At 46.6% G+C, this 12,651-nt stretch overlaps 2 non-coding genes across 2 annotated transcripts; both read left to right on the forward strand.

The window, feature by feature from the left end:
- Window positions 1-2,149: 2,149 nt before the first annotated feature.
- LOC121447685 lies at window positions 2,150-2,340 on the forward strand. Its single transcript, XR_005974217.1, has one exon. It is a non-coding gene; the product is annotated as a U2 spliceosomal RNA (small nuclear RNA).
- Window positions 2,341-9,321: 6,981 nt separating this feature from the next.
- On the forward strand, window positions 9,322-9,512 carry LOC121447688. Its single transcript, XR_005974220.1, has one exon. It is a non-coding gene; the product is annotated as a U2 spliceosomal RNA (small nuclear RNA).
- Window positions 9,513-12,651: the final 3,139 nt, after the last annotated feature.

Consider the following 12,651-nt stretch of genomic DNA (forward strand, 5'->3'; position numbering starts at 1 on the left):
ACAAAGCAGGTTAGCTATAAGATAGGAACAGGATGATTGTTGCCAGGCATCCATGCTGAGAGAGGAAACCATTCATGCCCCCGCCTCATTCGGTCGACCGATTACCACGCTTTTGCTTCTGTAAACTTGCTTTTTGCTCTTCCCTATAAAAAGCCCGCCCTCCAGTTGGCAGGTGCGCAAATCTTCCGAGAGATCTTGCTGCCCACAGGTACCTGTGTCTACTCAATAAACCTCTTGCGATTTGCATCCGTGCGGTCTTGGCCTGTTTCTTGGCGTTGGGGAGGTCTCCTCCCGAAAAGAGGTCCTCGTCGAGGGTCTTTCACCACAACGCTTTCTGCACTTACAGTGACTGTGTTTTTGTGTGTGTGTGTCCAAGGAGATGCTGCCATCTGACAGAACTGAATCCACAAGGAACTGCCACTTTGTGATCCCTTTAGGGCCCTAAGCCCGTAGGAACTCTACAAGATATGCAGAACGTTTTGTTGTTGTTGTTGTTCGGGGTTGTTTATTTTTTGTTTTTTTGTTTTGTTTTGTTTTTTTTGAGACAAGGTTTCTCTGTGGTTTTGGAGCCTGTCCTGGAACTAGCTCTTGTAGACCAGGCTGGTCTCGAACTCCCAGAGATCTGCCTGCCTCTGCCTCCCGAGTGCTGGGATTAAAGGCGTGCGCCACCACCGCCCCGCTGTTTGTTTATTTTTGAGACAGTGTTTCTCTGTAGCTTTGGAGCCTGTCCTGGAACTCACTTGGCTTGGCCTTGAACTCACGGAGAGCCACTGATCTCTGCCTCCCAAGTGCTGGGGTTAAAGATATGCACCTTCACTGCCTGGCTGAGAACAATGTTGTTTAGAAAAAGTATGCATACTTCAACAGATCCTTGGACAGACAACTGCGACCTCCAGAAGTATTAGCCTTGAAAGCCATCTAAAGATTCATTCCTGTTTATGGTTGGTTCAACCTGTTTCTCTAGGATTGGGCTCTACCCTACCCGAAACCTTAACTACAAATGGCTCTGTGTTGCCTATTCCAAGGGCGGTACCAGGCCTTTGTTTAGAAAAGTTACTATACCACTCGTTATGACCACCTTGCAATCATGTCTTTGTTTCTGGGGGTGCTTTTTTTTTTAAAGACAGATTTTTATTTTTTTTTTATTTTTTATTTTTTAAATATTTATTTATTATGTATACAATATTCTGTCTGTGTGTATGCCTGCAGGCCAGCAGAGGGCACCAGACCCCATTATAGATGGTTGTGAGCCACCATGTGGTTGCTGGGAATTGAACTCAGGACCTTTGGAAGAGCAGCCAATGCTCTTAACCTCTGAGCCATCTCTCCAGCCCCCTGGAGGTGCTTTTTTGTTTGTTTGGTTCGCTTGGTTTTTCAAGATGATGGTGTTTCTTGGTGTAGCCTTGGCTCTCCTGGAACTCCATAGTAGATCAGGCTGGCCTAAAACTCACAGGGATCCACCTGCCTCTGCTTCCTCAGTGCTGGGATTAAAGGTGTGTGCCACCTCTAGGAAGGTTTAAAGACATCACACAATTTATTACGGAATTTCAATAAATAAAACACTTATTTATCAACATTTATTACGGTTTTTAACTATATAAGTAAGTTTGCTTTGACAACATTGTGGAAACACTTAACAGAAAATCGCTAGGACGCCGGCCTCCCTACTCCGCAGGAGTCAGCCCATCAACAGGGAGGATCGTCCTGCAGCCAACGCGAACTAGGAAGTAGGTCCCCACTTCGGCCACCGTTTGGCCTCCGCGGCTCCTCAGGTGATTCTGGCCATAGACTTGTCTCCCTTCGGGAACCTCTATTATTGCTGGATGTCAACTGAGAGCCCGCGACTGCACCACCCGGAGGTTAAGAGGAGGAGGAGGCGGGCCAAGGCCGCCTTGCCCCTGGAGAGGGGGCGGGACATGCAAATCAGACGCGGCGTGCGTGCTCGCGCGGGAATGCCGGGAGCGCCGCGGTCGTGGAATTCGTAGCTGAAGCTGTGGATTTGAGAGTGCGAGTGAGGCGCCGAGGACTCGGACACAGACCGGAAGCGGAAGGAAGCGCTGGGAAAACGGGGAGTCAGGGTCGCGGGCGGTCACCAGGACGTTAGTGTGTCCCGCGGGCGCAGGGCAAGGGTGCGTGGTGGGTGTGCGGTATCGCTTCTCGGCCTTTTGGCTAAGATCAAGTGTAGTATCTGTTCTTATCAGTTTAATATCTGATACGTCCTCTATCTGAGGACAATATATTAAATGTATTTTTGTAATTAGGAGTTGGAATAGGAGCTTGCTCCGTCCACTCCACGCATCGACCTGGTATTGCAGTATCTCCAGGAACGGTGCACCCCTCGGGGAGTAAAGTTGGTTTAATGAAAGAACAGGTAGTAACAGCGGAAGTATGGAATGTGGGTGTTTTGGGTAAATAAGTTATAGTAGGCTAACTTTTACTTTCGAAGTTAACTTTCTAACTTTAGTGTTATGTTTTTGTTTTTAGTGTCCTGTATAATTGGAGTAGTTATTTTTTTCTGTCTTGTTTTATTTTCTTTGAGACACTGCTCTGTGGTTTTGGAGCCTGTCCTGGAACTAGCTCTTTTAGACCAGGCTGGCTTCGAACTCACAGAGATTCGCACCACCACCGTCGCCGCCTGGCTTTTTGTTTTATTTTTAAACGCGTCTTCATACTCTTATATTTCTAATCCCCATGCCGTGGTTGATGGAATTGAGGTAAATTCCAATTCTCTGACCTTTGGTCAAGGTGGAAAAAGGCTTATTTTGGGGCCTCCACAGTGACACAAAATTATAAATTGTAGGAAATATCAAAAGTCTCTTTGATTTGAAAAAAAAGTGGAGTGTGATTGTAGTCCCACATTCTGAAAGGGAGGCTCAGTGTCATCGCGGTTGCATACTGTAAGACTTTAGGACAGGGGGCTGGAGAGATGGCTCAGTGGTTAAGAGCATTGCCTGCTCTTCCAAAGGTCATGAGTTCAATTCCCGGCAACCACATGGTGGCTCATAACCATCTGTAATGAGGTCTGCTGCCCTCTTCTGGTCTGCAGACATACACACAGACAGAATATTGTATACTGTATACATAATAAATAAATATTAAAAAAAAAGACTTTAAGACAATCCTGAAGCCATTTTTGACAATTCTGAATCCTCTCAGCCTCTGTGCCATAGTGCTTCCCCTCCTCCCCTGGGAACCAAGGACCTAACAGCTACACTCGCACGTACTCAGTTACCCATATACGTATGCTTTGGTTCGGTCCCCTGGGAAACGGGGTCAAAATGACCTCTTACCTCATCTGATCTGGCAACAGCTCTCCAGTCAATTATTGGTAATAGTCCTTTCAAATAAGCCAATCAGAATAGTCAAAGAACAACCCCCCTTGCTTCTGTGGCCCCTTTAAAAGTAGACTGTACCAGCTATTCGAGGTCCCTCGGCTTCCCGAATGCTGGGGGACCCTGTCATGACAGAATTAATAAAATCCTCATGCTTTTGCATCGGCTGTGGTGTATGAGATGGTCTCTGGGGGCGACTCCTCCTCGGTGTTTAGACGCTAGAGTCCAACAATACCAAACTCAAAAGCAGCCTAGGTCACCTGAGCTCCCCTCACAGGACAGAGCTACAGAAGCCTGACTGGAAACCAGGGTGCTCATTGTTCATATGTTATGAGAAGCCCCAAAGTCTCGCTGGAACTCCAAGCACACTTGTGCCTGTAGAGTTCTGTCGTGATGGAGATGATGGCTGTGATGGTGATGATGCTTTAAAGTAAGAATCTCGTGCAGCCCAGGCTGGGTGTGAATACACAACCCTCCAGATTCTGTCTTCCAGTTACTGGAATTACGGGATTGTTTGTTTGTTTGTGGTTCTTCAGGATAGGGTTTCACTGTGTAACAGGCCTGGCTGTTCTGGAGCTCACTTTGTAGACCATACTATACTCACGGAGATCTGCCTGCCTTTGCCTCCCAAGTGCTGAGATTAAAGGCATGTGCTACCATGGCCTGGCTCTCTTTTCTTTCTTTCTTTCTTTTTTTTTTTTTTTAAATTTTCGAGACAGGGTTTCTCCGTAGCTTTTTGGTTCCTGTCCTGGAACTAGCTCTTGTAGACCAGGCTGGCCTCGAACTCACAGAGATCCGCCTGCCTCTGCCTCCCGAGTGCTGGGATTAAAGGCGTGAGCCACCACTGCCCGGCTTCCCACCTTGCTTTCTTATACAGCCCAAGATCACCTGTGCAGGAGTGACCCCTTCCATAGTACACTGCCGGGCCCTCCCACATCAATCATTAGTCAAGAAAATGCCCTCACAGACAAGCCCACAGGCCAGTCTCATGAAGGTTATTCCTCGATTGAGACTGTCTCTTCCCAGAAATTTTTAGATTTATGTCAAATTGAGAAAAACTAACCAATGCACCTCTCTTAGCTACCAGGTACCAAACAAATATCATTGATCCTTAGATTACTATCGCATTTGGTCACATTAAGCACTGATATGCATACATTTCCTAAGTTTATAAAGATTTCAATGACAATCTGAGTCAGCAAGTGAAGCCACCTCAGCAAGGCTGACAAAGACCTGAGTTTGATCTCTGGTGCCCACATGGCAGAGGAGAGAATCAGCTTCCTAAACCTGCCCTCCGTCCTCCACAAGCACCACTGTGGCATGCATACCCCCACCATAAATACGAGATGGAGTGAGAATCAGCACAGCTTTTCTCTAGGCACACTTCCAAGAAGAAACCTTTCGATGAAATGTGACCTGTGCATAGAGTCCCTCTGAGAAGTGGCCTAGGAAGGAGAAAAAGAAGTAATTCATATACTACATAGTGACACATGACCATGTGACAGTACTCTTAGGAGGTGGCATCCTCTGGTGGTGTTGCACCCATCTTAGTTTGTGTAAATACATTGTGACATCAACCCACAAAATCACCTCATGGAACTCGACTCAAAACCTCTTCTAAAGGCGGGCGGTGGTGGCACAGGCAGAGGGAGGTGGATCTCTGTGAGTTCGAGACCAGCCTGGCCTACAAAGGGAGTTTCAGGACAACCAGGGGTACACACGGAAAAACCCTGTATCGAAAACAAACAAACTGACAAGCAAGCAAGCAAGCAAGCAAACAAACAAACCGAAACCCTTTCCTAACAGGGCTGGAGATGGCTCAGCAGTTAAGAGCTCTTGGTTCAATGTCCAGCATCCACATGGTGGGTCACAACCATCTGTAACTACAATTCAGGGATATTACCCTCTTCTGACATTCTTGGGCACCAGGCACACATGTAATACATATATGTACATTCAGGCAAACATGAAATAAATCTTAAAAGAAAGCAAACCTCTCCCACCACGAAGTGCTGTTTCTCAGTCTGTGAAGTGAAGGTGTGGCCGTTTGAATAAGAATGGCTCACATAGGCTCGTGTATTTGAATGCTCGGTCATTAGGGAGTGGCACTATCTGAAAGTATCAGAGGGGTCGAGAGGTCTGGACTTGGAGGAAGTGTGTCCCTGTGGGTAGGGTTTAAGGTTTCAGAAACCTATGCCAAGGCCAGAGTGTCTCTCAACGTACACATCAGGATGTAGTTCTCAGCCACTACGCCAGCACCTGCCCGCATGCCACCATGCCAGTGAACTAAAGCTCTGAAGCCGAAAGCCAGCCCCAATTCAATGCTTTCTTTTAAAACAGTTGCCTTGGTCATGGTGCTGTCTCCTCACAAGCAGTGTAAGCTTATCTCAACATAGATAACTAAAATATGTTTTTTAAAGCCTATTCAATGTAATGAAAGATAAAATAGTAAAATTACGTAGTAGCCATGTTTTCAGAAGAAAATTTTTAAAGAGGTGATTAAGTTTTAGGGGGTGTTTTGGAAACAAGGTCTCATGTAGCCCCAGGCTGACCTCAAAGTCACCAGAATAATCTTGAACTCCTTATCCTCTTGCCTCCATCTCCTGTGTCCTGGGATTACTGGGATGCAACATCTTGTCCAGTTTAGGCTATGCTGGGAGAATCAAACCAGGATTTCATACATGATAAGCAAGCATTCTAGCGGCTTAGCTACATCCCCAGCATGTGTGCGTGTGTGTGCGCGCGCGTGGACACTGGGTATACATATGTGAGCAAATGTTTGCAGAGACCTAAAGCTAGCTCTGCATATTGTTCATAGGCACCATCCATATATTTTTATTTTTTTATTTAATTTTTTTTTTGTGTGTGTGGGAGACTGCCTAGTAAGGCTTAGGGAGACATCAGTCTCCAGCTACCATGTGTTTGCTGGGTATCAACCCCAGGTTCTCTGCAAGATCAGCATGTACCCTTTCTCCAGGCTGCAACCCCATGTTGGATAGGCTGGATTCAAACTCAGAACTCAGAGATTAGCCTGCCTCAACCTCCTAAGTGCTGGATTAAAGGTGTGCCACCACCACCTGGCCCCAACCCCATTTTAACATGGTTTCTGGGGATTAAATTTAGGTCCGGGTGCCTGCAAGGCTAGTGTCTTATTAACTGAACTATGTTTGGGCTTTTTGCTATTTTCTCAAGCCAGGTTTCCTTCAGTGACCCAGACTATTCACAGACTTGGATTTTCTTGCATCAGTTCCCCAATTATCACTATTACAGGCATATACTGTCACGCCTGGCTTAAGTTTAGTAACTTGTTGAATTAGACATGCCCAAAACATCGTTACTTAACAGATTTAATGTACAGTTATTTTACATTTAGCTACCATGTTCAAAATCCTACATCTATTTTATATAAAAATATGTCTTTATCACATGAAAGAGTTTAGTGGAGCCGGGCGATGGTGCCGCACGCCTTTAATCCCAGCACTTGGGAGGCAGAGGCAGGCGGATCTCAGTGAGTTCGAGACCAGCCTGGTCTACAGAGCTAGTTCCAGGACAGGCTCCAAAAAAAAACCCACAGAGAAACCCTGTCTCGAAAAAACCAAAAAAAAAAAAAAAGATTTTATTTTTCGTTATGTGTACCAGTGTTTCTGGGTGTGTGCAGTCTGTGATATCTGCAGATTCCCCCTGAGCTGGAACCGCTGGTGATTGTGAGCCTCCTGATGCTGAGTGCTGGGATTTAAACTCGTGCTTTGGAAGAGCAGTCAGAACTCTTAGCCACTGAGCCATCTCTCAAGCCCCTCTGCAGATTTTTGTTTTGTTTTTCCTAGACAGAGTTTCTCTGTGTAGCCCCAGCTGTCTTGAAACTTGCTTATAGACCAGGCTGGCCTTGAACTCACAGAGATTTCTCTACTTTTACCTCCTGAGTGCTGGGATGAAAGGTGTGAGCTGCCACCACCATGCGGCTCCTTGCAGATTTTTAGGAAAAATCTCTAGTTATGTAGACCAGCTTTAATGGCTTCATGGCTGAGGCTCGATTTGAAACCTGAAGTTGTGTACACTTCTCAGTTGCTGGAATTACTGGGAGATGATGCCAGCTGGCTCCCTACTTTCCTTACTCTATATTTCCAAAACGTGTGCGTGTGTGTGTGCGCGTGCGTGTGCTTGTGCGTGTGTTGCATCCCATCGTCGAACATGTGGAGATCAGAAGACAGGTGACAGAAGAGCTGTCTCCACCAGGTGGGTAAGTCGGTAATGGAACTGAAAGCCAGTGGTGGTGGCAGCGCACGCAGTTAATCCCAGCACTCAGGAGGCAGAGGCAGGCGGATCTCTGGTAGTTCGAGGCCAGCCTGGTCTACAAGAGCTAGTTCCAGGACAGGCTCCAAAACCACAGAGAAACCCTGTCTCGAAAAACAAAACAACAAAACAAAACAAAACAAACAAACAAACAAAAAACCCAAAACAAAGAATGGAACTGAAGTCACTCTGCTTAGCAGCAAATACCCTTATGGCTCCTTACTTTCACTGTCCCCCACCCCTACCCCAAGACAGGTAAAGGGACCGCGCAGTCAGTTTACAAAGGGAACCTTCCAGACTCCATGCTAAGTTTGTTCCCAGAGTTTGTATTTGAGAGTTGGCTTGGAATAAACCATTTTGGAATTGTCTTCCTCCATCATTGACCCAAGTGACTGACAAAACCTCCAATTTAAAAGTGCTTCAGTGGGCTGGAGAGTGGCTCAGTGGTTAAGAGCATTGCCTGCTCTTCCAAAGGTCCTGAGTTCAATTCCCAGCAACCACATGGTGGCTCACAGCCATCTGTAATGAGGTCTGGTGCCCTCTTCTGGCCTGCAGGCATACACACAGACAGAATATTGTATACATAATAAATAAATAAATATAAAATAAAAAAAATAAAAGTGCTTCAGTGAAAGAAGGGAAAAGGTCAGTGCGATCTGTCACAGCTTATTGTCTGCCATTCTGAGCTCCAAACATTTTCCAGAACATCGCCTGTATCTTGCTCCTCTCTGGTGTTTTGTCAATCCTTGTCACAGACCACTCCTTGCCCCCTAAATCAGGCCTGGGACTCCCAGATGCTTCTTATTCTCTGGGCTTGTGCGTATCAACACTTAGAGGTAGCTTAGTCTCCCCACAAACGGTTGCTGAGCACATACTGCATGGCACACAGAACCCCAAAGCCTGCAGTCTGCAGTAAAACTAAAAATAATTGCCCAAGGACTATCAACAGTGAATTAGGTACAAGTGCTGGAGATATATCCATTTAATGTGCACATATGTGTTTGCTCGTGTGACTAATACGCTCCATGTACGTGGAGCGGCGGGCGTAGAAACAGCTTCAGGGAGGCGGGGACACCCACGCTGCGCTGTTCGGTCCTTAAGTGACCAGGTGAAGAAGGGGTGGTCACGGTGTCAGTCATACATGGCTTCAAGGTTTTGCGTTCCCCGAGGCCAGAATCCCTCGGCTTCCACCAGTCTCGTTCATTCGCTCCCAGCGACGCCGCCGACTTAGAACCAGTCACTCCACCTACAGGCGAAGCTCGTGGACGGCCACGCGAACTAGACAAGTATGTCCACCCTTCGGCCACCAGCCCCGCACCACGCTCTTCAGGAGCCTCCGAGCGTGGGCCCGCCCCTCCGACCTCCGTTTCCGGTGGGGTGATTCGGGACCCTGCTTGCAGGCCGCGCGAAAGCAGCCGGGAAGGAGCTCAGTGAGCGGCCGCCTTGCCCCGGAGAGGGGGCGGGACATGCAAATCAGACGCGGCGTGCGTGCTCGCGCGGGAATGCCGGGAGCGCCGCGGTCGTGGAATTCATAGCTGAAGCTGTGGATTTGAGAGTGCGAGTGAGGCGCCGAGGACGCGGACGCAGACCGGAAGCGGAAGGAAGCGCGGGGAAAACGGGGAGTCAGGGTCGCGGGCGGTCACCAGGACGTTAGTGTGTCCCGCGGGCGCAGGGCAAGGGTGCGTGGTGGGTGTGCGGTATCGCTTCTCGGCCTTTTGGCTAAGATCAAGTGTAGTATCTGTTCTTATCAGTTTAATATCTGATATGTCCTCTATCTGAGGACAATATATTAAATGTATTTTTGTAATTAGGAATTGGAATAGGAGCTTGCTCCGTCCACTCCACGCATCGACCTGGTATTGCAGTATTTCCAGGAACGGTGCACCCCTCGGGGAATAAAGCTGGTTCAATAAAAGGCAGTAGAAATCCCTTTTACTTTTTATATGAATAAGTCTCTGTTATAGTTTTTCTTTTTTATGTCTTTTTCTATTGTCTCTTTCTACTGCTGGGTGGTAAGTACATATAAGTTGCTTATATTTCCTTTCTCCCACCTTTTAAAGGTTTGAGTAAACTTGCTCAAGGGAAGGCAGAAAAAGAATATAGGGTTTTCTGGCTGTAGTAAACCTAGCTCTTGGACTTTTGCTTGGATACAAAAACAAGGTCTTTTGTGGGAAAGAGTTCGCCATACTGGCGTTAGCCTAGTGAGCCCCCCAGGATCTGCTTGCCAAATCCCTCAGTTGTCTTAAAAATGTTACAAGCGCAAGTAAGGACTTTTAAGGTGTTCTAATTTACAGAAAAATGAGAATCCACACAGAGCTCTGTAGGATGCACAGAAAAGCAAACGTGGACAGAAGGAAGCAGACATGACCAAGGAGTGAGGACTTCCTACCTACCATCCAGGGTGCACCTAGGATACCGACAGCTGCGGTACTAGGAGGATAGGACAGTGTAACTGCCATGGAAGTGTGCAGGCACCAGCTACCTTGCCTCAAGAGCTTACGGTCTCCATACAAACCACCGTTGTTACCATACAACAGAATAGTCTTTAAACTATGGTTGCTGGCCAACAAAAAGTGCAAAAGAAATACTGAAAGAAGAGTTTAAAACTCAAGTTGAAGCTTTACAGCCATGCCAGATCCCAAGAGGCAGCTGGCTTGATATTCTGCACATAACTATACGACAGCATTCTTTTATTTATTATGTATACAATATTCTGTCTGTGTGTGTATGCCTGCAGGCCAGAAGAGGGCACCAGACCCCATTACAGATGGTTGTGAGCCACCATGTGGTTGCTGGGAATTGAACTCAGGACCTTTGGAAGAGCAGGCAATGTTCTTAACCTCTGAGCCATCTCTCCAGCCCCTACGACAACATTCTTAAATGCAGTTTTATGGTATAGGATAGAGTAGTATGGCAGCTGTGGAAATCCAGCCCTCAGATCTCCAGCTATTGAGAACATAACTGCTGACCGTCAGACCTGCTGCCAAAACAGCAGGATCGCTCACTATTCCCCGCTGCTTCTTGCTATGCTGGACCAGATCAAGGCTGTTTTTCAGGTGTCTATCACCTTTGAGAACTAGAGCTGTCTTTAGGGCAACTTTAGGGCTTCCCATTAGCTTGGTCTGTTCTTCTTGAGATTCTGCCTACTGGACCCACCTTCCTTGCCTCTCCACCGCAGCTGTCAAAACTTCCTAAAGGCCCAGAGGTGGTCAGAAAACCTTTTCATGGGAAATCTGCAAGGGCAGCTGGTATTTATAAGATATAAAACCAACCTGAGGTATAAAATGGGGCACTGAGCTGAGTAGAGAACTCTCAACAGAAGAAGTTCAAATCAAAAGACACTTAAGGTCATGCTCAACTTCCTTAGCGATCAGGGAAATGCAAATCAAAACAACTTTAAGATATCATCTTACACCTGTCAGAATGGCTAAAATAAAAAACACCAATGATAGCTTTTGCTGGAGAGGTTGTGGAGAAAGGGGTACACTCATCCATTGCTGGTGGGAATGCAAACTTGTGCAACCACTCTGGAAAGCAGTGTGGCGGTTTCTCAGGAAATTCGGGATCAACCTACCCCTGGACCCAGCAATACCACTCTTGGGAATATACCCAAGAGATGCCCTATCATACAACAAAAGTATATGCTCAACTATGTTCATAGCAGCATTGTTTGTAATAGCCAGAACCTGGAAACAACCTAGATGCCCTTCAATGGAAGAATGGATGAAGAAAGTATGGAATATATACATATTAGAGTACTACTCAGCAGTAAAAAACAAGGACTTCTTGAATTTTGCATGCAAATGGATGGAAATAGAAAACACTATCCTGAGTGAGGTAAGTCAGACCCAAAAAGAGGAACATGGGATGTACTCACTCATATTTGGTTTCTAGCCATAAATAAAGGACATTGAGCCTATAATTAGTGATCCTAGAGAAACTAAATAAGAAGGAGAACCCAAAGAAAAACATATAGGCATCCTCCTGAATATTAACCTTCATCAGGCGATGAAAGGAGACAGAGACAGAGTCCCACATTGGAGCACCGGACAGAAATCTCAAGGTCCAAATCAGGAGCAGGAGAGAGAGCACGAGCAAGGAAGTCAGGACCGCGAGGGGTGCACCCACACACTGAGACAATGAGGACGTTCTATCGGGAACTCATCAAGGCCAGCTGGCCTGGGTCTGAAAAAGCCTGGGATAAAACTGGACTCGCTGAACATAGTGGACAATGAGGACTATTGAGAACTCAAGAACAATGGCAATGGTTTTTGGGTTTTTTTTTTTTGGTTTTTTTCAAGACAGGGTTTCTCTGTGGTTTTGGAGCCTGTCCTGGAACTAGCTCTTGTAGACCAGGCTGGTCTCGAACTCACAGAGATCCACCTGCCTCTGCCTCCCGAGTGCTGGGATTAAAGGCGTGCGCCACCACCGCCTGGCCTGGCAATGGGTTTTTGATCCTACTGCACGTACTGGCTTTGTGGGAGCCTAGGCAGTTTGGATGCTCACCTTACTAGACCTGGATGGAGGTGGGTGGTCCTTGGACTTCCCACAGGGCAGGGAACCCTGATCACTCTTTGGGCTGATGAGGGAAGGGGACTTGATTGGGGGAGGGGGAGGGAAATGGGAGGCGGTGGCGGGGAAGAGACAGAAATCTTTAATAAATAAATAAATAAATAAATAAAAATAAAAATAAAAAAAACCAACCTGAGGGTAGAATACACACACACACAGATTCCTGAAGAGTGGCCAACTGATAAGCTGATACGTTGGCCCAGAAATGAGGTAAGGCGGAACAAAGAGGAGTGGGCACAGAGTGTTTAGTCCTATATTCCATATTAAATTCTTTTTTTTTTTTTTGGTTTTTCGAGACAGGGTTTCTCTGTGGCTTTGGAGCCTGCCCTGGGACTAGCTCTGTAGACCAGACTGGCCTCGAACTCACAGAGATCCGCCTGCCCCTGCCTCCACCTCCCGAGTGCTGGGATTAATTTTTTTTAAATATTTATTTATTTATTTATTATGAATACAATAT

Source organism: Microtus oregoni, unplaced genomic scaffold (genome assembly GCF_018167655.1).
Source record: "Microtus oregoni isolate MIOR12 unplaced genomic scaffold, Mior012 000004F_ref0000308, whole genome shotgun sequence".
In the NCBI taxonomy this organism is placed as follows: domain Eukaryota; kingdom Metazoa; phylum Chordata; class Mammalia; order Rodentia; family Cricetidae; genus Microtus; species Microtus oregoni.